This window comes from Stegodyphus dumicola, chromosome X2, assembly GCF_044657685.1.
Source record: "Stegodyphus dumicola isolate Sdum_Otavi_A_Nest chromosome X2, ASM4465768v1".
In the NCBI taxonomy this organism is placed as follows: domain Eukaryota; kingdom Metazoa; phylum Arthropoda; class Arachnida; order Araneae; family Eresidae; genus Stegodyphus; species Stegodyphus dumicola.
In genome coordinates this window covers 100592781-100616854 of record NC_140781.1, presented here as the reverse complement: position 1 = coordinate 100616854, position 24074 = coordinate 100592781, and positions in this window count along the sequence as shown.

The following is a 24074-nucleotide window of genomic DNA, read 5'->3' as shown; positions in this document are numbered from 1 at the left end:
AACTAACTGCATATATTGCAGGACTTGGTGTGTTCTGTAATAAATTTTTGTAGCTGTGGGACACGCACACTCTGAACTGTCTTTATTATGCATTTATTTTTATGTATTTTTGGCATTTATTTTTAACCCTGATTCTTTTAGAAGAGAAAACACTTCGAGTAAATCTCGAATATGTTCGTCTATAGTCTAGCTAGCTACAAATATATCAAATAAATGTGGTTATATAAACGCAGATTTTCCAAGGACAGTTCTTAGTATAATGCCTATTGCTCTATGGAACGTAGCCAGGGCCTCGCATAAGCCAAATGGCATTCTCAGGTAGGCATAAACTCTTGACTTGGTAATAAATGCAGGTTTGGCAAATGCTCTGATTTTAAATACATTTGAAAGTATCCAACGGTAAGATCTAGATTCGTCACGTATTTTGTGGATTTTAGTTTTCGGATAATTTCCTCAATTATTGGCTATGGACAGACCGGATGTGTTTTTCAGTTATTTCTTCTTTAATTGTATCATACTAGTAGGGCTTTCCTCGGAAAGGATAGATTCCTGTGTTTAGACTGTTGTTTACGATTCGAGTTAACTTTAGCACTTTATCGAGGAAAGCTACAAAGTTTCTCACCAACTGTTCTAGCTTAAACCTTTCTTCTGGTTTTAAATCTTTGAAGTCTAAGGCTGGAGGCTGGATTTCTTTTTCTCTTACACTTAATTCAAGCTCAACCGAAATGTAGCTTCCTGAAAATTAGTTTTCGATTTCGTCAGCTTTACAAAATCCCTTCTCAAAATTACAGGTGCCTGAGGATTTTTCACAAGAAAGAAAACCACCTTCTGGTTTCCATTTCTCACTGGTGCATTTAATGTAACTTTCCCTATGCATTTACATTTTTGCTTTGGGTGGCTGCAACTCTTATTCTTTCAAGTCAAAACACTGTGTACATTATAAAGTTTTTTCTAAAAGAATTTTCTGTCAAGAAATTGCTTTTCTCCTTGTATCCAAAAAATGTGTTCCCTGGTATATTGTCTAACAGAACTCGGACAACTGGCAAGGCCAAAAGTTCTTATTGTCACCGTATTCAAGTGAATCCTAGAGAGACTGTTCTCCATACGAGGTACTTCTATGTTTTAATAGTTCCCTTTATTAGTTTAAAAGTCTTGCCATCTTCCCCTTGGTTTTTATGTTGCGATTTATCTTGGCGATCAGCAATTGTAGGAGAAAATTTCGTTCTATTTTCAAAACGTCTAACGCCGACGAATCTTGGTCTTTCTTCCGCTAGAAATCTACGATATTGTCCACTGGATTCTGTGCTCGTACCCCACTGTACGTGCACTAATTAATACTCTTTTACTTTCCAACTTCACCTCGAGCTTAAAAATTTTTTTAACGTGCATAGATTTCGCAATTCCATACATTCCTGAATTTGGAGCAGAATATAGAATTGAATATAGAATTTTCATATGGAATTTTGAGAATGATAAAATTAATCTCACAATTTCTTAATAAGGAATTAGGAAAACTTTAATCTTAACCACTCTATATAATATTTATAAGGTTGTCATAGCGTTTTGAATACTACTTGTAAATAAATTAAATGAGACGACTTTCCTGATCTCATGGCAGTTAAGTAAAAAAACATTTTCTTCCCATTCATTATATTTGAATGTTTTAAAAATAAGTTCCATGGCACATCGCATGCAATTCGCCATGAGATAGGTGTCAGTGATAAAGTTAAAAAAGCATAAAAAGAGGTGCTTTGCTTTAAACCTTAAGTCAGAAAATATCTCAGACTGGTTTTCGTGAAATGAAAGAAATGGAAAAATATCCTTACAAATAAATCTAAAAGAATATCAAGGCTTTTTCCATTATACTCTTTAAAGCGGGCTGTGCTACTCTGACCACAAATATTTTTGTTATGTACATTAATAGAGACACGTTTCTTGCTATAGTTCACATAACTTTCATTTTAAAGATACACAGTGCCTGCGTAGACAGTATTAAACATTAGCATCGCAGTTCATGAGTAGACATATTTTAAGGTAGTTTTTTTTAATGCAAAAGAATTTAATTATTTACATTCCAAGAAATACCTCTTCAGAATTTCCTAAAATCTCTATAACGACGCCTAAGCTAAAGGGGGAAGATGATCATTTGCTCCCAACTTGCATTGAATAAGTAATTGTCAACACTCCTCCGGCATCTTTCTTTGTATATGTGTGCTTGCAGGTGTCTGTGCGAGAGAGAGAGAGAGAGAGAGAAAGGAATGTAAGAAATTAAAAGCATTCCTCTCGTGCTCTTGTAGCGTAATAGTCAGCACATTTAGTTCATTAATTTAAAAGCTGCTGTTCAATACATTATCATTTTACCTCTTATGTGGTGTGCTCTTGAAAACATTTCAGTGCAGATCTTCGAAAGTCTTTAGAATTTTAATGGCTGTCTTATAAGGAACTCATAGCAAATTTCATCTTAATGCTTTAAACCAGATCAAATGTTTTATGTGGCAACATGTTATCCTTTATGTTTGATTAAATTTATTGAATTAATACGAAGCACAAAATTGCGTAATGCTGTTTTGTGTATTACAACATATTTCTCTCGCCTTCTTAGCGTACCTTCGTGGTGTAGTAGCCAGCATACTGGGCGTGTATTCCAGAGGTCCGAGATTCGATTCCCGGCGAAGGCGTTGCTCATTTTTCATCTCTCCTGCTTCCAAAATACCTAATGTCTCTACAGTATCACTGAGTAACTCTTATTTTACAGAAGGTATTTACAGTTAAAAATATATCATTTAACTTCGAGCATTCGTTTTCAAAAATAGAGAAATACCTGCTGATCCTTTTATATTAATAACTAGCGTGATTACTTATGATATCCATATCTGGTGGTTATATTTGTTTAGTCTGCGAAAACATGATTGGAATGGAAGACGTGTTAGCCCCGCGTTTGAAAGCGAAAAATATGTATCAACTATATTCTTTCTGTAGGTCATCTAAGAAGGTTAATTTTATCGAACTGACTTTGTTGTATTAATGGTTTTGTCAGAGATGTGCGTAAAGTGACAGCTTTCGTTTTACCACAGAGATAAATGCTTTTAAAACATATAAAATCTGTAAGGTTCCACTCAAATTCTAGAATTAAGTCTACTTCTATGTAAGTTTCCACTCAAATTGAATCCAATTTACGCTTTTCATTTACAGTTATGACAGAGCATGTCCGGGTACAAGCTGGTCATAAAACTGTTTTAAACATGAGAAGCTTAAGCGGCCAAAGAACATACTAATGAAATACATGGGAGTGCAGCATAATGAAGCTCAAGTAACACGACTGAGCGAAATATGTTAGAGATTGTATCATCACTTTCATTTTAAAGATACACAATGCCTGCGTAGTATAACGGCTGCGAATGCTTTAAAAGTAAATTATTAACTTTGAAAATAATTAAAATTTTTAATGTGAAGGATCATATCTGGTATTTTAAGTTTTTAATTTTTAGTTAGTTTTCTTCCTCTTTCTAGATCTTCTAAATGCTTTAAAATTTTAAATGCTATTTTATAAGAAATCGGTATAGAATTTCGTTGCAGATTTAACGCAGTCCAAGAGAAATTTTTACATTTGACAAAATGTTATCCCTTATGTTTAACTCAAATTACCCCATTAACTTAGAGTGCAAAATTGCTTAGTTCTGGTTTATGTATCACCGAATAGTTATTGTGTACAATGTATTTCTTAATTTATAAAATACATAACTTATCCTAATGTATTAGTTTCTAAAATGAGGGGAATTCCATTACATTCTTTTCTATTAAACCTTGCCATTAAGTGGTTATTTAAGCTGTAGTGGTATCTTGTGACTATATATTTGGAAATTTTTTTTTCATTTTTCTTAATTGTACCCTTGTCCTGGCCTTAATCACTTTGTACCCTTTTCAAGCTTTTATCACTTTGTATTCTTATGCATTTGTGCAAATTTCTTTTTTTAGAGTTCAAAATTTGCAGTTGTTTACTTTTTAATTGTTATTGTTTTGTTATGTTTCGTAATGGTTCTTACAGCCTTCCTCATATTATTCAGAACTTTGATTTATTAACTGATTTAATAAAACACCCGAGGTATATTTGTCTTAAGAATAAACTTTTGTGGAGAAAAGAACCTCGTTAAGGAAACCTCGCTTCGTCGATCACTTTATACGCAAGAGAAAATGTCCGAGAATTGAAGCTCCGAGAATCACCGCACTTCAAGAATGGGAGTTGGAGTGAACTACCAGCATTTTGCGATCTACTAACGTTAAGTGGTCTAGGCGTTTCGTGGGTTTTCGAACTCTGATGGAAACATAGGCATTTCATTTCGAAATGTTGAGACATTAAGGAGTAATTTTGGAGATTTTTTGTTAGTTCTTCACGAGCATTAAATATAAAGATAATTTTAATGTAAATCACCTGAATAAATTATTTTTTTTAAATTAAAGAATACTACGCTATGCATATCAAAAATGAAATTTTTAAGCCGCTCTTATTGATAATTTTTTGTCCACTTTTTTCAAACCAGAAAATTATGTTACGATCTCTCACAAAACAAAAGCGAAAATAAATAAAATATGACTAATGTTGTGGAATGTATCCGGAGTTAAACTGCGGAAAATATCTTGCAATAAGTGTTCGCACTTGACGAAAAATTGTTTTATAGTTTACGTGTTACAAATTTCCTTCAAACCATTTCTTCTGCTGCTGACTGCTATGAAATTGTACATTGTAGTTTGCAATGAATACATCTATGACTAAGAACTATACTTTTGCTCTTATCTTTCTTTTGATCTTTAGAGATGAAAAAGAAACCTGCTTTGAAATATGTGACCTGCTATTCGGGAAATGTAGGCCATCACTATTTCATAAATCAAACTTTTATGTGCATCATTTCCGTAACTGAAGGTTGAATATTACATCTGGGAAACAAAGTTTGCGCAAGTAGTACCTATTTTATAGACAATTTCTTTCAGCACAATTTTTATTTATAAAATTTTAGATTTAAGCGGTAATGTTTCTAAAAGAAACCAAGATACAGTTTAGCTAGGTATTTCAAGTACGTATCACTGCTCGAAAATGTTCATTGATCCATACATTAACTTCAGTGAATAGTTCCCTCAGCTTTTTAACTAGTTATAAGTAAACCAGCAATAAATGCTTAAGCGTCGAATGTCTGGCTAAAGATATCTGTAGCTGCATGTTTACTCTACTTGAATTAAGCTACATTCAATAAGTAAGGATGCGAGGTGTGAAGAGATAGTATGCCCTAGAAAGTTCTCCATAAAAATCACTTTCATTTTTGACAGATACATCTAACGTCATTAATATTTTTGACTAAAAATAAACAGACAGTAAATGAGTTCTAATTTGAAAAATATAGCTAAAAATATAGCTAAAATTATGCTAATGAAAAAAACAGGTTATTTTGCTGATGATAAATAACCCATGAGTTATAGCCAAAAGTTTAAATGTATAAGAATAATGTAACTTATGATTACATATATATATGTGCACACACACACACATATATATATATATAGAGAGAGAGAGAGAGAGAGAGATGAAATACACGAATTGTTACGAATTTTGTATTTAGATAGATAATTCAAGTAGAATTATAATTAAAATTGTATTTCTCCGTGTAATGCAGCGCGAGACAAAGTTTAAAAGAAAGCTATGCCGTAAAAGTAAGAATACAGGTGCACGTGCATTTAACATTGAGTAAATGGATATCTCGGTAATTTGTACTGAAATTGTATAAATGCAATTGACCACTATGTTAGCTGTAACCGCAATTCCATCCTAATATTGCTTTCCAGTGATTTACAGAAGCCGAAAATACGAGAAGCACTTTGCGACCGGTTGAAAACTATAAAAGTCCAGAGAGTGAGCGTTTCAGTTAAGTTGCTTAGTTACTGTTGTTGCGAGTCGTTTAGTTTCGCGTGTCTGGGATGCTTCGTATTTAACGTTTTTAGTGGTTTGAAGTATAACTAGTAATTATACTCTGGGGTATTGTGAACACTTTTACGAATATCTCTGAGGAAAATTCCAGAGTTCTGATATAGTTCTGTAAATAAGAATAAACTTTATTAACTTATTATTAGATTTGTGCATTCAATCTATTACGAACCCCTACGCACGCAACAATATATATATATATGAATACTAATCTTGTGCTCAGCTAGTAATGCATAATAATAATGAAAAAGTTAATTGCTGATGTTCTGCAGACAAGCAGGTAAAAATTGTTAGAAATAACCAGATTGGCGATGCAGGGTTATTTGGCTACTTTCCAATTCATCGAAATGTACTTTTGAAAATCAGAAAGTCACCATGCAGCAAAAATACTAGATATTAAATAGAGAATTAAAGGGCTAAAGATACATAATTTTGGCTGTCGATACATATAATAACTTAAAATGAAAGGTTAAATAAAATAAATGAAAATTTACCTTTTGAAAGAAAAATAATCCAGAATACAAGATACGTCTAGAAATCGTTACTGCAGAAAGCAGTCTAATTTTGCAGTTATTTTAACACAATAAAAATAACATGCACATTACGGGAAAATAAATGACCTTGATTACACATTGTTAGCACAGATGATGTGCAGTAAAAATGATCAAGAGAGTAATATATTTTATACCAGCTGCATTTAACGAACTAAATGTAATTACAGGTTTCACAGCTAGAAACAAGTGTGGTTGGGATATGGAAACAAATTCAACAGAATTTTAGGACTTATCCGAACGTACCATTTTGTTACTTCCCCAGTTTGTGTAAAGAGTTGAGTGTTTGCTCTTTTACTTGTGCTATCCAACAATTTCCAAATAAAGTGTTTCCAAATTGGAAATTTGAGGTCTTTAAGTGTGTGAAATTTTGGTGCCGTTTTAGGGGATAGTAATGAGAAATTCGAAATTTTTTCCATGAGATGTAACACTTTAAAATAGACCTTGATTTCTGAGAGGGAAAAAATAAGAGTCTGTAAGAAGTAGCAATGATTTTTTGATACAACGTGAATAGTATTGTTACCCAATTTTTTCGATTTAGATTGGATAACCTGCATTGTGACAAAAGCATGTGAAATCTATATTTCCTGAGTGTTGTATTCGTCATGGACTATCTTAAAGAAATTAACTCGTACTCACGTTACGTATGGGAGAAAAGCCTATTCACCAGGATTCGAACTCGTGTTTTAACGGCAGCAAAATATTTGTATAAATAACAGCATAAATATTCCAGAATTTTACCGTCGTTTCCTAATAATCTCGTGATATATGGTTAAGGTTTTTTTTCTCAGACTCATAATTTGGCGGAACATCCCTTAATTTACTTTCAAATATATTATCTAATTAATTATTAAAATCAGTGTCTTCATTAGTATAGCAAGTAAATATCGATGATTTTATCCATTCCTTTATCAATTGTAATTTTTCTTGGATATTCCTGTTCTTTTAAAACTCAAAAATTGGATGTTTTTATTTTAATATCCTTTTGTGTTATCTCACATATCTTAGATTTATATAAGCCAATATAACCAATAGATAAACCAATATGTCTTTAATTTTTAGACTTTAGAAATCTTCTTGAATGCAGGTTTTTAAACAAAGTTATTTGCAGCTCACAATAATAGAAATATTTACAAAAAAGTGACAGTTTACAAAAGTGAACATATATATATACACGGTACCATAAATAAAGCGCAAAGAAATTTTATCGTATTTAACTTCAAAGGTAGAGTACAATATTTTACAACGCGAAACTATGTGAAGACACTTTTTTGACCTTACGCTATCGAAAGAAAAAAATCTTAAAGCGGGGAGAGTGTTGAGAAAAAGTTTGATTTAATAACCAATAAATGTAATTCGTTTTAATTTATTTTTATTTCATCTGTAGGTCATAATTGATTTAATAAACAATAAATGTAATTCTATTTCATTCATTTTTATTTCATCTGTAGGTCATAATTAATGATTTTCCTTTTTAGAGCCTAAGACTGTCAGAAACTGAGGAAACGTTTAAAATTTCGAAGGCATTGGGCCACTTACGTATTGTCCTGTCTACCGTGAGAAACTATCGCCAAGCAGCGCGATTTAGTGCCAATTATGGGTAAGCGTGTTGTCATAACACACTCATAATATCTGCGCTTTTATTTGATGTAGCCCTGACTGATTCTTGATAAGCCAACTTTTGTTTTTATGAACAAGGATATAAATTATTTGTTACTGTCGTAGGGTTTCCTTGCATTTTGGAAAAAGATGAGTTCAAGGGCTGTAGAATTTCATTTGTAACCGAACTCCAGTTCATTTTCCTCTGGTCACAAGAATTAACATTTGTTGAACAGAGAGTAAAACAGCTAGATATCGTCGACAAACAGTATTAAGATTGGAACAAGCAACTTGCGGAATGTCTGTGCTTATCCTATTTTAAACAGAGCTTTCGGTAAAATTTGTGGTCCCAACAAAATGATAGAAATCAACGAAAGCCTTTTTACGAAACGCAAAAACGAAGCTAGTCGAATACTTCAGCAATAGCTGAATTTTGTAGGTTGTGTAGAGAGACTGAAGATCTTTTATTATAAGAGATTCAGATAAAAGTGAGGCTCAGAATTCCGCAAGAACGACGGGCAAAACTTTGGTAAGATCTCCATCAACCGTCATAGTTTGATAGCAGCTAACTTTGACGGTCGACGAAATAATACCGAAGTACGTTTATTGGAAATAAAACAATACAGAGAAAACTGCAGACACATTTGCTAATTTAAAAGTACATAATGTTATAATTAATTAATTTTTAATTCTATGTGAATAGGAAATTTAAACTATTAGAAATCTAAGTATTATTTGGCAATGTAGGGCTGTTTTGGAAATTTGGAAATTTTAAAATTCTACTTGTGTCAGAAATCTTACCAATGGCAATCGAAAACTCCATATTTAATCATTTTTTGAATCGTATATAGAATGTTAGAAGTTAATTCTTTTACTGTATATTTACAAACAGAATCTCATGTACGCATGCACTCAGACATATATATATATATGTTGTAAGATTCTCACTAGCGTATTTCTCAGTTGCTATAGAAAGTGACGAATCTTAAGAACTAGTTACTTCGCTTAAGTAAAATTCGCTTAAGTTCGAGTAACAAGAAACAACAAGATGGAAGGGTAACTAACTCTTTATTATTTCAATAAGATTTAACAAAACTCCGTCTTGGAGTGTACAATCAAAGCCGACACTTGGGCTTGAACTTAAGAGACTAAAAACTAAACTAAAACTACGATTAACTAAAGAAATATAGCCGAAGCTATCAAGATTATAATCGAGTTGGCCCCTTAACTCTATTTGACTACGAAGCTTATCAAGGGTCTGAGTACGGCCGAGCGTAATAACAGCTTTCAGAGAGAGAGTAGCCAAAAGGCAGACGTGCACAAATCAGAAACTCTGATTCTATCTAACTCTAAGTAGACTTCGCGGTTTAAATGACGCTCCTCCTCATTAACTATTCAGAATGATTCCAAAACTACGTTCTGGCCGGAAGTAGTAAGTTGAAATTAAGAATTTGACAAGAAAGGAACTTTAACTTAAAACTTAACTGTTAATAAAATTAACATAATCCTTACATAGCTTCCGAAAAGACTTTAAGTACTCGAAAAATAAGGTCTCAAAACGACTTCGTTTAAGACTTTAAAGTCTGAAAAACTTCTTACGTTAACTACACACTTCAACTTTTGAATTAACTAAATTAACTTTAAAGTTCTGTTTTTAGAGCCAACTTTACAACAATTCTAAAAGCTAGTCTAAAGCTTGGAAAAATAAAATATTACAACAAATTCCTCTGTTCTGGACATACATCCTCTTCATGAATGGACACTTTATTTAGCTACTATTAAGTCAGGTCTTGATCCTTACATATCTGGAAGGAAATATCATTGGTAAGGAATTTTACAAAGCTTTTCCTAAAATTACGCTTTTATTTCCTCATTTGGCTCTCATGCACTTTCATTCATACTAAAGTTGTATTTCCACCATGCTCTCCGGCAAATGTACTGAAATGTACTTCGGATATTTTATGTTGTTTTACCGCGAACAAAACTACCGCTACACAACATCTAACTTGGTTAAAATAGACATTCTAGACCTTTAGTATGATTGAAAGACTCCCTACACGAAACGCTTTCCTAATGTAGTAAGTGAAAGCATATATTTACTTTTAAAAGAGTTAACTGGAGAGCCTAACATTAAATACATATATATACTAAACATGCAATTCTTTCACAATTCAAATACACAGAGGCCAAAATTTATCTTCTGTACAATTTTAGCTTTACGCTATTTAAACACAGAGATTAAACATTTCTACTTTAACATGAACATTTAAATGTTTACACATCACTTTTGAATTCACTTTACATCAACAGTCATAGTTGCGTAATTACAATTTACCATCTTTACACGAAATCTTAAATTTAAGTTAACAGATTTTTAGTATTCTAAGAGTCTTCCGACTAAACTTATTCACAATTTATTTCTCGCAACTTGCGAGTTCTTATCAAAAGTATTTAACGCTAGTAGCTTCTCGCCAAATTGCTAACATAAAAATCTATGATTACGAATGTTTGCAATCAAGTTTTCGCTATTTGCGATTTAACTTTTCTAAACATCTTTAGCAACTTAGAACAAGATGATATAATTTGAATCTGTTTTCAAAGTAAAATAAGTAAAGAGATTTTCACTTCTCTTTTTCTGTACTCCTCCATTCTGATCTGGCAAAATTCTTCAAATCTAGGGTACTTCAGAACCTCTAACCTTCTGGAAGTTTGATGCCCCGTGCCATTTGAATCGCTCCTTTTCCTTTTCTGCCCCTTGTCTAGGCATCTAGGACTCTTGCGCGAGGGTTGCGGGTTTTTGAACGTCAATTTCCTTTTTAGCTCCGGTGGGGCTATTCGTCCTTCAGGGTCTTTGAACCTTCTCTTGGACCTTCTAACTTCTTGGTCAGGCACGGTTGTCTCCACAGGTCTTTTCTCGCTTTTCGTTCTCCATCCTGGACCTCCTTGGGCCTCCCTTGTAGTTGTTGCTGATGGAAACTGTGGTTTACGTCTCGTAGTTTCCACCCGTCGTTGAAATCTCTCCTTGATTGGAACCTTGTCAGCAGGCCTCCCTCTCCCAGTCGGTGGTACTGGAGTTTTCGCAGAATCCTTGGCTCTGGCTCGTTGATCCGTCGGTGCTAACTTCCTCCGTTTTCGTGCATTTGTAGTATTACTGGATTGGATTCCCCTGGTCGAAGATTACTGGTTCTGCTTCCTTTTTTGTATTGAGGGACCCCAGCTATCCTTTTGAGCTGGTGGACTTCTCTCCTCCCTTCCCGAATCCTGTAAAACTTTAAAATCATTACGGCTGTAGTATGGTTTAATTTAGTCAATATTTGCAACCAGTTGTTGGCCATTTTCGACTTTTAAATAAAACGTGGCTTCTCTTATTCTTTCGACCATGTACGGCCCTTCAAACCTGGGCTCAAACTTCGCAACTCTGTTTTCGGGTGCAGATGATAACGAGCATTTCAACTTAAGAACTTTCTGTCCCACTTTATATTCCAGTTCCCTTCTATTTCTATCGTAATAGAGCTTTTGCTTTTGTCTTGCTATATCAGAGCTTTTAATTGCTTCGTCGATAATTTTCTGAATGTCTTTTAACTTTAATTCTTCTTGTCTCTGTTGTGCAAAGAACAGCTTATCCAAAGGCGTTATGATTTTTCTTTCTAAAAATAACTCCGCGGGGGTCTTCTGCGTAGTATCATGCTTTGCGGTTCTCAAGGCAAAACCTAACTCATTGGCACAGCTGTCCCAGCGGTCATGAAAATTTTTCACATATCCCCTGATAATTTTTACAATATTCTTATTTAAGAGTTCCGCTATATTCGATTGCGGTCTAATATGGTACCATTTTTAGATGGCGTATGCTAAGTCCTGTGCACAAATTTTTAAATATAGTGCTAACAAACTGTTTTCCGTTATCTGATATTACTTTTAATGGGGCCCGTATTTTAAAATATATTGATTTAAGAACGAATCTGCGACTATTTTAGCTCAAGCTCATTTAAGAGGGACTATTTCTACCCATTTTGAAAAATGGTAAACAATTGTTAATAGATATTTATTTTTATTTATTTTTGTCCTAGGGTAGGGTCCAAGCAAATCTATGCCAAGTATCTCATTTGGAAAAGTGGTCTTTATGTTTTTTAAATACCCGGCCGGGCTGTAATTAACATCGTTTATTAGCTGGCACATATGACCCGACAATTCTTTGTAACTGCGGAAAATAAACCGCTTCGCGTACCCACTTTAGTGTTTTTCGTATTCCGAAATGTCCAGCTGATGGTAGATCATGCAACTCCTCTAAGATACTTAAACGTAGACTCCCTGGGATCACTGGTCGGTATTACTGATTTTCATTTGTTGCCTTTGTATAAAATAACAATTTGTAGATTATTTCGTAATGCTGCGCCCTATTGCGAATAGCCGTTAAATCTATGCGCTCAAACGTTTCAGGGATTTCAGGGAAAAATCAGATTTGTTGTCTCAAATATTGACGTTAAATTTTTAAGCGAATAATAGCTATTAGACTTATCTATTTTTGTAAACTGCATCGTTAAAATATTCTTTTGTGTTTAAAATAATCATCAAAATATGTAGTATTGGGAAATAAAATCATCAAGACATGATATAATCATCAAATAATTTGTGGTGATTTAATTCAAAGATGCTGTATTATCAGAAAAACATAGACATTTGTTGTATATAATCGAACTTTGACATCATTAAAATACAGTGGAAAAATGTATTATTTTATCTCGACTTATAGGGTGAAAATATAGATGAATTTAATGCCTCGAATGAAACGGTTGAATGGTATTGCAGGATGTAAATGATATTAATTCATATTGAACACTGAATGCCTAATCTTACCCCTTTAATAAGCATAATGCCTCGAAACTTTCGTTATGGGTTACTTATATTTCTTACAAAAGAATGACTGGCCACTGTACATCATTCTGCTTGGTTTTATTCATTACTTCTTTATGAGCCTTACAGTAAATGTTTCACAATCACTAAAAGCAATTTCATCATGCCCTTGATTTCTATTCAAAAACCCTTTAAAAGGGGGTTCAGAACTTTTGAGGGAGGGGATTAAAAGGTTGATGCTTAAAAATCTTTACCAGTATCGCAGCATGAAGAGTGCCTATGGCATTTGTACTTAAAACCCCTTTGTCGTTTAAACAGGAAGCACTCTTTACGATATCCGAGGGTAAATGGTGACTTAGTGTGATTTAGAGAATTTCAGATACATTTAAAGTCCGCTGCGGCTCATTGCCTTAGATTAAATCCAAGCTAATAACAGTTCCTGAGTAGATGCAATAGCTTTAATGGGTTACATTTTAAAGCGTTCCCAATTAAATGGGAAATGAGCAAAGCCATAGCTCGAGAACTCGATTCATTAAATTTGGAAGCGAAAAGCTAATCAATTTTGATTATTAACAGGTAGTTTTCGGATAATTCTAAATGTTTAACACAAATACATTAATATCTTTGTCGATGGACTCTTGTAATTAATTATCGTTTTGAACCACCTTTCGATCGATATCAGCTTCGGCTATTAAAATGAACGACATTTACTTTTTAAACTGAAGTTAATATTCCTTTGACTATTTCCATTATTTGAGGTATAATGAGCAGAATTGATGCTGTCTAGTTATTTATGATAATCAGCAATTCTGAAAATACTTTGCAAAATGCGTATTTTGCATGAAATTACAAAACTCATAATGAAACTAACACTTAGACGTTTAAAATAAATATCGAGTTTGAAAAATAAAATGACTTATAAAAAAATAAATATTAAATAACCCGTTTATCAATGCTTTAATTGTTGAGTAATGGAATCAGTTTTGCCAAATACTGTTTAGTTGTCTGCAAATATTAGCATACATAGCAACCATCAAAGGAAACATATACCAAATTAACATCGTTTATTAGCTGGCACATATGACCCGACAATTCTTTGTAACTGAGGAAAATAAACCGCTTCGCGTACCCACTTTAGTGTTTTTCATATTCCGAAATGTCCAGCTGATGGTAGATCATGCAACTCCTCTAAGATACTTAAACGTAGACTCCCTGGGATCACTGGTCGGTATTCCTGATTTTCATTTGTTGCCTTTGTATAAAATAACAATTTGTAGATTATTTTGTAATGCTGCGCCCTATTGCGAATAGCCGTTAAATCTATGTGCTCAAACGTTTCAGGGATTTCAGGGAAAAATCAGATTTGTTGTCTCAATCCTAGACATATAACAAGTTGCGAAAAATTAAAAGCGTTCATCCTATGAGTTATCTTAGCATAGCCGAACTTTGGAGGCCTTGATTTCGGCTTCGAATATCGACGTTAAATTTTTAAGCGAATAATAGCTATTAGACTTATGTATTTAGACTTATCTACTTATCTAATTAGAATTGCTAAAAGTACTCTTAATATGATCTCGCAGAACGCCATCTGAGATGGGCACACTATTATTTTAATGATTCCTAAAACAAGTTTTTGGAATATATTAAATTATGAGTTCTCTAACGTCACTGACAGGAAGAATTGCTTAGTAATAAATATCTTTATTTCAGCAAATTATGCTTGTTCTCCAAACATTAAATGTAATTACTCTAATAGAAAATATTCTACAAATCGCATATCGGAACTGAACGAAACTTACAGTGTTTTTAATGGAAAAGTAACAAGCAAAGAATAAAGAAGGAAAACACTTTATGTAGGAATTAAACATATTAAGGATATTAAACGTAATTTGCTTTTCTCTTCACACAGAAAACTTAAAAAAGCCAGTACATAAGTATAGATACGGCCATCATCTCTCGCAGTCCCACAATCAGTTATATAGTCAAAAGAATTTTCAGAACAATTATGCTCTAGAATGGCTTATGATGTGGATTGAGAATATATACCATTATATTCTCAACTCGCATCATAGACCATTCTAGATTCTAATATGTTTATTATATTGTATACAGTGTCCATGTGTGTTGCTGATGTTCCGTAAATGGTCAAGCCTTGAAGCGGTTTTAATATTGTAGGTACTAATTTGGTACTGCAATTAGCAAACACTGACAAATAACGCGAAGAAGCATAAGAAAAGATATCTACTTTTTATACCTCGCAATATAATTACGGTTTATTCAAAGGACCATGGATTTAAGTAAACATTTTTAGTGACTCAGCAAAGGAAATTTAACTGTAGCTTTTAAAACATAAAATAAGAAACGAATGAATATGCCCATATTTTAGAGTTAAAATGTAACATCTGCCTCTGAATTGTTTTATTATTTATTCTTTTATCTTATTTATTTTTTTTAAGTTTTGAGCTCGGCTAACTGCTTTTTATAATTGTGTAGAAAATTTAGCGTTTGGCAGATTATTTTCCCCTTGTTTTTACTTTTTTTTCTGCTGTAAGCATCTGATTCTCTTAATTACTGCCAGTGAAATTTTTTTCTGATATTATTATTTCCACTGTAGATTTCTAAACCAATTTTTCGTTAAAAATATTGTCTTCTTTTTTGTATAAGGTACACAAATGTGATGTAACTAATAAAATAAAGTTACTGTTAGTTGGGTATGTAGCAAATTAGTAGCAAAGCATACTAAATGTTCTTCTAGGAATAGACATATACTTTCTTAGCAAATCTGCATTTGCAGTCTTGATCTTTGCTAATTTGCTTTTTCATTTATTTAACTAAACTGAATCTCTTAAGATCGAAACTAGCTTTTTATAAGAACAGAATGATTTTAACAAATACAGATTTTTAAAATCGAGGCCCGGTGGCGCAGTGGCCAGCGCATCGCGCAGCAGCACCCTAGGTCCGGTGTTCGAAGCCCGGGCTGGGCAAGATCGACTACTCAGCCTTTCATCCCTTGGGTCGATAAAATGAGTACCAAGTTCACTTGGGGACTAAACACTGGGGATCCTGGGACAAGCTGATCATTTGTTCAGGGCAAATGCTTACGCACATCGGGGCCGACGGTCAAGAAAGCAGATTTCGGGGTACTGCAGGCCTTGGCCCATTAGGGCTGTTTGCGCCACTGAGTTTAGTTTTTAGTTTTAGGTTTTTAAAATCTGTCCAAGCAAACAAATAATTAATTCTAATAAACTAACAAATAACGGTTTATTTCTAATAAATAAGTGTTTATTTTAATTTTCTAATAGTTTTATTTTGGAGCAAACCTTTCATTTACTATCTCATTTTCCACCTATGTTTCCATACCAGAATGAGTTTTTAGGATTACGTTTTATGTAAATGAGGTAGAAACAAGTATTTAAGTTGACGTCTCTGTCACTTCACTAGAAGAGTTTAGAAGCGCGCCTCTGCCTTTTCGCCACGTTATTTCTATATATGATATTCGTTATGAGTCAAACCATGCGTCCATGCTAAAACGCCCACGCCGCCAGCCCGTTCATGAGATTCGAAATACGTATACTAAACTACCAATGTTTAGCGACTTTACCGTTCGGCCGCTGGTGGGCGGTATTTATTAGTTCTATATTAGCTTTGAAATGTAGTTGTTGAAAATGTAAAACTGTTGTTGAGTCATTATAAATTTAAACATGATGTATAAAAATACATTTCCAAATTTTAAAATATAAAGGAAATGAAAATAGAATGGAATCAATTTAGAATGCTAAAATCCTTTCTAGTTTCATCTTCATCTGGTATATATAAAATAACATCTACTTCAGATGATATTTTAAGCTTATATATTCTAGTATCCTGAAAAAGGAAATAAAGCAATACAAAGTAATATGATATTGGAAAATTTAGATATGCTTGATTGCTATTTAATGGTCAATGAAAAGGAATTCCGTAATACAAAATGTAAAATAAATTTTTCTAAAAGGATATAACAACAAGAGATCATTCGTTGCAGAAAAAGGATTCGTTATTTTCATTTTTCTAGTGTCACTTGACATTTTTTGAGGTGTAAAAAAATGCTTAAAGTTACACTTTTTTTATAATAATTTTAATTTAGAGGGAGGGGGATGTTTTGTTTTTATACAAAAATGAACTAAAATTTAGTGTCAAATTTTGAGAGTACCTTGAAATGTTGTCAAAAAGGATGAAATATTTAAAATGAGCAGCATATATTCTATACTATAGGAAACAGACATTGTTTTATATGTGTTAAAGAAATCAAGAATAATTAAGAATAAAGAGCTTTTAAAAACGGCCAAGGAAAGGCCCTTAATATCTCTTGGCCATGATAGAGTTCATGAGAATCCTCTCAGATCAGGAAGGTAAGAAACAACAATAGTAATGGAAGCCTTAAAAATAAATTACATAAATATAAAAACTGTATCATTTTAATTAGGCAGAATTTTATATAATACAGCACCATAAGATGATAATAACTTCGCTGTTACTATAATACATCGACAGTCAAAAGTTCCACTTTTACATTAAGGTCATGATCAATAAAAAGTGAGTTATCTGGCTTTCAGCAAAGCTTCGTACTGTTGCGTTCTACAGGTTAATGAATTTGGAGTGGTTATTTATAACACTTGATAAAGAAACAAAACACAATTTATTAGCCAGTATTACTCAAGGCAGTTCCAAAAACATGTTTACAATTGTCGAAAAACGACGACAAGCATGCTAAAACAATCAGCAACACAGCCTTCAAGCTATCAGTCTATAACGATGAATACAGCTTCACGGCAAAATTCTAAATACAGCTCCCGACTCGGTTGATCGCTCTCGGAGCTCAACGCACTCAAGATATGCTTCACGATAAAACTCACGATTCACTCGACGATGCGCTACAATATACTCGACGATAGACTAGACTGCTACTCCGTGTACAGGCAGGGTTTCAATAGCTTTGTTGGCCTGTCTTCGAGAACATTCTGGGCCAAACCGGTAAACAACTAACCGGTAAATTCGTTCTAGAATGTTCTCTATCTGTCTATGACATATCGGCAATTTTGTCTCCAAATGGGCGATTTAGCGCCAGATCTGGCAACCTTAAAACCGCTTTTCGGGGGGAAGCTATCTTACCGCAGCTAAACATTTCGTAACAGTCTGTAGTTAATGGTAAAGGATTTCTCCCGCCTTCGTAGTGTAGTGGTCAGCACGCTCGGCGCGTATTCGAGAGGCCCGTGGCTCGAGTCTCGGCAAAGGCGTTGCTCATTTTTCATCTTTCCTGCTTCAAAATAACCCAATGCCTCTATAAAGTGAATATCCACGTACGTCAGTTTCGCCCATCTGATTTTAGCGTTTTAAATGTATACATTTCTAGGCTTCGTCAAAAGTAGCTTTTTCTAATATGGCATATATCTATCGCAATATAACAGTGTATGTAAAGTTAAATCATCTAATTAATCAAGGTATGTGCCTACCCTAAATTAAATTCGTCGTTTTGGTGAAAATTTTCATTTTTTTTATTTATTCGTTTTATAGGCCATACATTTAGGTTTCCAAAAATGCTTTATTTTTGTTTTTACGATAACTAGAAGCAAAGTATAAAAAATAAACCGGAAGTGAATTTTTGGATGCCGGAAGTTGGCATTTAAATGGTCATAAAAATGTAAACAATAAGTTTAAACAACTATTTTCTAATTAATCAACAATATAAAACTGTAAAAGCAACACATCTTTCACTGAGTGACACTTTGCTGATAAAATGCCTACATGGGAAGACTCAAAACAATAATGAGTGTTTTAATAACCTTCTGAGGACTATTTTACCTAAAACATTTTTGTCCAACTGAAAACATTGCTTTTATATGCACATATTGCTGTATTATTATTTAATTCAAGATATTTAGGACTTTTACCTATTTTCAGGTACATAGAAATAGAAATTAATCCCATTATGCTTGAAAGCTACATGGGAATAGACAAGCAGCGAATTCAGAAATTGAAACGCCAATCTCTACAAGCAACAAAGTTATCCAGAAAAATGCTAAAAAAAAATTCAAAATTAGTTAAGAAGGAAGTAAAAGAGGGCCTAACATACACATACGGCGAGTTTTAAAGGTATAAAGTGGCTACAAAATTTTTTGTGCTGTATTAAAATCTTTAAATGCATTTTCTGAGAAATTGTGTTTTTCATTACTTTTGATTGCGATTACGTTAATTTCTCAAAATGTATTTAGGATATTGAAATGAAATTTTGCCAACATGTTTTATTCATCTTTAGTTGTGTTCTGTAGCAAAATCTGATCTATTTGTATTTATTTATTGATTTTATTGACAGTAGTTTGAAGAAAAGAGGATTTTTTTTGGTTTTAATTTGGAGATTTTGTACCACGTTTTGAATATTTCAAAATATTTTTTAACTGCAGCAAATCTTTTGCTATAGAACACAGGTAAGTATGTTATTTATATACTGTGTAAAGATTATAGAAGTATATTCATTAGAATCTATTATAGGAGATCTGGTGTAAATGAAAATTTTCACTAAAATTTTACTGAATATTGCCTATATTTAAAAAATTAATGAAATGTTCTATAAAATCCCGCTTAAATTCATAGTTTCATATCCCATCTTACTCAAAAACATGTGTGTTTAATTAAAATTTTATGTATTTAAAAAAAAGTGCTTCGTATGTAGGCACATACCTTAAAACGTCTAATTATTCAATTATTGATAACTAAAGAACTTTAAACCCAATTTTGATGCGCTACAGAAACGATAACGACTGTATCAGAAAATTAGAAGAAATGCGTAAAAGTGCAATTTTTCTTAATTTCTCTGAATACATTGTGTATTCAGAGAGTTTATAGACCAAATATAGATACAGACCAAATAGAGTTTAGAGAATTTAATAAATTTTAATAATTGTTAGTCGTATGTAATGAAAAGAACGGCTATTTAAAACAAACTTTAAAAGAATAATTAGCAATTCACCAAAAATAAACGTTTGAAAATTTCAGTTATTGTTTTCTAATGAGAAAGAGATGAGCTATCATTTAAAGCTTCAACGCAAGGCTTGAATCTAAGTTTCTTTAATAAAAAAAAAGTGACGAAAGGGAGTAAATTAGAGCTATATGCCGCTGGAAATTGTTATGTTATGTTATGTTAACATAGATAAGAGCTGGTAGCATTACTTTCAACGAAAGCTTCATTACGTTATCTACAGGAAACTGCGAGACAGTTGACATTAGGTTCATTTACAGGCAGTGAAGGCACAACAGAGGGATTTATTACATCCAAAGTATACATCCATCAAGTAATCATCCACGCGTGTCATAATCCGAGCGCAATGACACAGATTAATCACTCGGTATTATAGCTTACATTAATTCTAACTGCGCACGACAAATTTGCATCAATATGAATTCATGTGAGAACGAGAACAACGAGGACCGAAAAACCTTGTTTTATATTGGTGTTACATTTAAAATGATCCCTTTCAGGAAACCGATTTTATTAATTACCAGAAATTTATTTTAGTTGGCTTAGGGATGCATTTTAGAGAATGAAAATTTTGATTGAGTGGTATAAGGAAGGCTCTAAAAATTCTTTCGTTATAGTTTTGAATGTTTAAATAAGTTGTTAAAATATATAAATTTAAGAATTTTATTAACAAGCTTCTAATGAGAAAAAAATCCCCGGTAAATTTATAACTATTCGATCATCTAGGAACTGAACCCTAGATCACATCACCCAGAAAATGCTACCACAAATGCCATTTTGAAGATTTCTCAAACCAGGAACGCTGTCATAAAGTTTATATCCACATTCCCTAAAATTTGTTCACATTTAAGTCGCTTAGGAAATTGCCTGAAGAACTGTGACAAAAGTTTCGCTACTTGACTTGGAACGTATTTTTTATAAAATATTCATTATAAAAAACTTATGACTAGAGGCAATCTTTCGGTGTATTTCGGATCTAAGTTGACACATCGTGTGTTTATTGGTTTGTAACAGATTAAATACTTCATATGCTCAATTCCCATTTACGTTAGCTATACATCCGCAAAAGCACTGCTTTCTGTTACCTTTAAATGATTAGTATTTAGTAACTGAATTGAAAATGTGCAAGACATTTTCTCCCTCCTGAGCGTGCCTTTGGGGTGTAATTGGGAAGCATATCCAGCTAGCATATCAAGGACAGCACTTTGAATGCCGGCGAGGGCATTATACAATTTTCATGTCTCCTGCTCCGAAATTAACCTAATGACTCTAAAAATACTTTTATTTTTATAAGCGCACCTTTATTTATTACGCATTCACTTTCTTTTACCATTGTTATGTACCCCACGTTTTCTATCCGTTACCTACAATAATACTTTACCCTTTCCTGTAGTTTCCATCTCTGTATACCCTGCAGAATCGTTAACTTCCTATTACTGTCCATCTCATGGTATAAGGCTCGTTATTCTTCCATACGCCCTCCGCTGTACGTAAAGTTGATATTCCCGGTACCTAAAGCTGAAAAGCTGAAGTCCCTGTGCATAAAACTGAAAAGCTGAGGTCGCTAGTACATAAAGTTCAAACTGATATTCTACCCGGTTCTTTAATCTCAAATGTAATTTGCATAGACCATTTGACATTCCAATCAACGGAGCTAAAGCTCTAAAGTATTTAATTTGCTGACATTATACAGTAATCTCATTGGATCTATCATATCTTACAGAGCATTATATTTGTGACATTTATATTGGAAAAATAATGTGTAGAGATTCTATTGTTTCTATTAATAGTTATTTTAATTTATTTGCTTTTTCTGTCCTTTCTGATTTTCCTCGCCAGTATGTAAATGTGTTACCATGAACGAAAGTTTATTTAAACGGAAGTAACGAAAAAGATAAGTCAGAGCGTGTTTTCGCTGTTGAGTGCGCACGTTGCTACTGCTTCCAGCTGTTTGAACTCTGAATTTCGGCTTCGCATTCTTGCAGCGGAAATTAGTATCTGGTCTGTGTAGGTTTCTGGGTCAACCTGCTAGGTTAGATTAAATTATATATTCTTATACAACTAGTTTAAATTTAGTTTTATTACATTAATTTCCTCTTCCCCACAAGTGGTTGTTGATAGTGTAACCACGTATGTCCGTGCTGTCTGTAAATATTTTTTTTCAATAAAAGAGTCTTTTATATAATTCCCCTCTTGTATTCATCTTCTAGTCTTTGCAAGAGTTCGAAACACAGAGTTTTACCTAGATCTTACAAATGTATTATAATTTTGGTATGCATATGCTACCGTTTAGCATAGAATTACAATATGTTCTACAATGCGTAATTATTTCAATTTTGTTTTATTTTCATCTCCTCTTTGACACGTTGTATTATTATTGGTGATTAATATTACTACTTTCATTGTTCTGCTGACCATTCAACCACAGGAGATACGTAGGTACTTTCTTATTGCCTGAGAACAAAGGCTATCAATAAATAAGCGCTTCCGATCCACAACAACAACAATAAACAGTAATTAAGAGGACAGAGATTTTTCATTTCTTCTTTGCTCTCTTCGCTAAGCATCTAAGCGGCTCAGTACCCAATTTGCCACTGAAAGTGCAAATTCAAGTGTCGCCTTGTAGAGCTAAGTATTTTGATTTATACTTCTTAAATTTAGAATATTTTCTAATGTAACAATGAATCGGAATTTTATCAAGCTGTACTAAACTCATTATTTGAACGCGGTTAGACAAAAATATAGCTGATTTGTTTCCAAATGACATATTTTGGACTTTTGGCAAATTTGTTTCAAGTTGATTTAATTTGACCTAATGCTTTAACATGCGGATTTTAAGAAATTTACTTAAATTACTCGATATTAAAAATAAATGACATTCCGATTTAGTTCCTGTATGCACCTTGGATTATGAACCTTTATGTAAACATAATGATGCAGTTATTCAAATTTTGCTTTTGAGGAAAGAATCTAGATGAATACCGTTTTCGCTTAACGGTAGGCAGCTATCCGAAAAAGATTTTCGTTTTTATAATAAAATACTTTTCAGTTTTTTTAACTGTAATACTTGAAGAAAAGTGTACCTCTAGTTGTAAAATAGTACGCAGATTTAAGGAAATTTTGCAGGTTATTTTGATTGCCTGCAATGACATTTTGTCTGCTTAATCTAGTCAAGCTTACTGGCATAAACCTTTAACATCATTTAATTTTAAACGAAAGCTTCATACTTTCAGCACAGAAGCAAGCTGGCAAAGAAAATGCAGATGTAGTGATTTGAACGAAGCAAACTATGATTTTATCTTTATTCTGCACTGTAATCTTCAGCGTCTCTCAATATCGAATTTTTGAAAACTCAAATTTAAGCACCATTTTCAGTGCATTACACATACTGTTAATGTACGTGTTCTAAGCTACAGGACTTCTTATTTTCAAGACATGGAACTATACCCCGTATGTTACCTCTGGTTATTTAGATTGTTCATATCTCCGGCCATTCTTGTTTTCTTTTCTCATGTTAGAATTATATGTATAATTTGTATAGGTTGATAAATGTTTTAGAAGATAGAGATACATACAAGAACTTGCCTCATGTAATATAGTGGTAGTTTCTTCTTTGCACGAATTCGGCTTACGATAGATTTTACAGTAATGTTCTACTTTTGTAAAGCCATTGAAGGGAAGCCGGAAATTATAATGTTGTAAAGTGGATATGATGCTAATAAAAGCTGTCCATCGATAGCATTCCCGAAAAAACATCGCAGATGATAATTTCGCCAAGAAGACAACGCGAAAGGATAATATTGTCATACGAAGCATCACAGTAGAAAAGAAAAGAAGGAGAAATCAACGCAACCCTAAAATATCGCGATAGGAAATAATAAGTAGGGATTTCGACAGAGACAATATTGACTTGACAAGAATCTGTACTTGAGTGTTCACAAATAGGACGAGATAATAGATCAGAAATAAAGTTCAATCGTCCAGGAATGTAATTGATAGTCAGATTGTAGGATTGGATTTGTAAGGCCCATCTTGCGAGCCTACCAGTTGGTGACTTTAAAGACATCAGCCACTTCAATGGTTGGTGGTC